At 29.6% G+C, this 2,661-nt stretch overlaps 1 non-coding gene across 1 annotated transcript; it reads left to right on the top strand.

Annotated features, from left to right (window-relative positions):
- The first annotated feature begins 2,335 nt into the window (after positions 1 to 2,335).
- On the top strand, positions 2,336 to 2,407 carry TRNAE-UUC (transfer RNA glutamic acid (anticodon UUC)). Its single transcript has one exon. It is a non-coding gene; the product is annotated as a tRNA-Glu (tRNA).
- The last annotated feature ends 254 nt before the right edge of the window (positions 2,408 to 2,661 follow it).

The following is a 2,661-nucleotide window of genomic DNA, read 5'->3' as shown; positions in this document are numbered from 1 at the left end:
AGGAATTCGTTCGAATAGAATATCACGTGTATAAATAAAGGTTTTACCTCTAGTTACTTTAGATATAAATTTTACATTATTTTTTGCCAACATTCTCGTAAAACGCATCATATAATATTTACAGCTTTCGAAATTAAAGTAATTTTATTTCCTGATCAAATGTAGGACAGTAACTGTTGGGCAGTGCTCAAAAAGTGAAAACTTATAAAATTATAATTGTAAATATTTTATGTTCTCGTCGCAATAACTTCTCCGTTTATGTTAAATCAACATAAATCTAGTCCTCATTTTGTAGATTAGTAACTAAGCAAGTTAAAAATCCCATACGTGTTTAATGCGTAGTTTAATGTCGTCTTCAAGTAAAGACTTAATTATATTGACCATATTTTAAGAAATATTTTAAGAAAATCCAGTTACAAATGGGAAAAGACCATCAGATGTGCGAATCACTATGCGCGGACTTTGTTCAATTTTTGATTTGAGAAAACTTGCTATTTTATTATTTAAATGCCAAATGTAAAAAAAACATGTTTCACGTTCGTGTTGCTGCTAGTATAAAAGTTGCAACGTCACTTTTTGCATCCACCATCCACTTACCGTCTGCCTGGGGGAATTTTTCATAACAAGGTTGTTTGTTTCTCAAAGCTTAGGGGAAGCCGCTTTCATAATCTGTCACTTATATTAAATATCACGTTACTCCTCATCGTCGCGCTTTTATTTGTGTTTTAAACTTAACTCCTTGCGACATCCTTATGAAAGCTTTTGCCTGTAATCGTAAATAATAAATCATAAATGACAGTATGTACCTACTCGTAATATAATTATATAAGCTTCAGGTTGACATGAATTCAAAAAAAAATTACAGTTTCAATATAGTTTTGTCATAATATACATATTCAGGTATTAGCGTAGTAAATAAAGAATTTATTTATTTTTAACTAAATATATTACATACATAAGTCACATTTATAATATTCCCGATCAGTAATTTTCATTACTCATTTGGGGACATGGGATTAAGGTTAACAAGACTGAAAAACAGATAAGAAAGTAACAAATCAGAAAACACAGGGTAAAATATGAAGCAATAAAAGGTTCGGCAAATAAGCATATAAAAAATAAGGTCAGAAGCATGTTTCAACGAAAAAAAATGAGAAAATATAACTAATCACTCACTCAAATATCTTTCCATAATGTTTTTTTCAGTTCATTCATTTTGGATCCCTGACTGTGTTCTATTGTATTTTATAAACGTCAGGCAGCTGGTTAATTTATGTTTCGGCAATATATTGTAAAGACCTTACTATAAACATAGAATGAAGAAGAAAGAAGAATTTGAAAAAATGTTATTTCAAGTACCTGAATAAATATTTAATCTTATCAACCCCGCTCACTGGAACCGATTCGTTCTGTGAAATACCGAAAAATTATCACACACACTTGTAAATAATAAAAATAATAATAATCACGTAAAATAATCTCTATGAATTCAATATTTATTTTTACTATCTATGACATGTAATATATATTATGTAATCTATCAGATAGAATATTTTAATGAACTGGCAATTATGTGTTAACGTTATATTCCAATCATTGATTGATCCAATTGATTACAATCCATTGTATAATTGACGTAATAAGTATTTATTTTTAAAGGAATAACCCGCAAACCCACTACATTAAGACGCCTGTCTTTAGGTAGGATAGTAAGAATAGGGCAGGTAAATGTGAAAAAAACATCACGTAAACCAGAACAATAAAAATTAAATATTTCTTGAATTTATTTTGCAATTGTCGGGAATCGAACCCGCGACGCCAGTTTCGCATTGGAGCGTCTACCCAACTGCGTCACGACGCAATACTGTACTGATAATAATTTCTTATAGCAGATGAATGTTTCTAGATATGTTATGCAGATGTTTATATTATTTTTGTACATATGTAGGTGTTTGGTACATAAAAAAAATATTTTGATAATACTTTGATCTCAACGCCAGATCTAAGTCTGAACCAGGACTTGAATACTAACCATATAATAAAACCTTAATAAAAATTCAAAATGTTTCTTTTATTTTTCTGGAATAAACCTATTTCTCTTTTACTGCACTGTGTGTGTTATATAATATCCTTTGTAATACCAGGTTATTACTTGTAATACTAATGTACATATTTATATTGAATCGTAAAATACTGGAAAACACTTGACTTTTGAAGCAGTGGTAATGGAAACACAAATATTTAAAAAGCTGGTCACGCGTCAAATACTTTCAGAAATAATTTTCGAACAATACATTTCTGACACAGTTGTTTTTTGTCGCGGGTGCGTATCATCTCCCATATGGTCTAGTGGCTAGGATACCTGGCTTTCACCCAGGAGGCTCGGGTTCGATTCCCGGTATGGGAAACTTTTTTTGTATTTTATTGATATGGAACAATAATAAAATGTTAGTTACGACAAAAAAAAATAACAAAATATATTAAACTATTGCTGAAGAATTCAAAGTATTTCGTTTATAATACGCCTAATATTTTTTTAATCTAAAATCATTAAAATAACTGGAAATAATTTTTGAACGAATGCCAATTATAAAAAAAATTGCAATAAAATATTGCAAATGATGTCAAGTAATTAAAATATCTTGATGCCACTTTTCTGTT

This window comes from Brachycentrus maculatus, unplaced genomic scaffold (genome assembly GCF_059751285.1).
Source record: "Brachycentrus maculatus isolate JH-2025_06_01 unplaced genomic scaffold, ASM5975128v1 h1tg000199l, whole genome shotgun sequence".
Classification (NCBI taxonomy): domain Eukaryota; kingdom Metazoa; phylum Arthropoda; class Insecta; order Trichoptera; family Brachycentridae; genus Brachycentrus; species Brachycentrus maculatus.
Note: the sequence above shows the minus strand (reverse complement) of the source record. Positions and strands in the feature narration are given on the sequence as shown.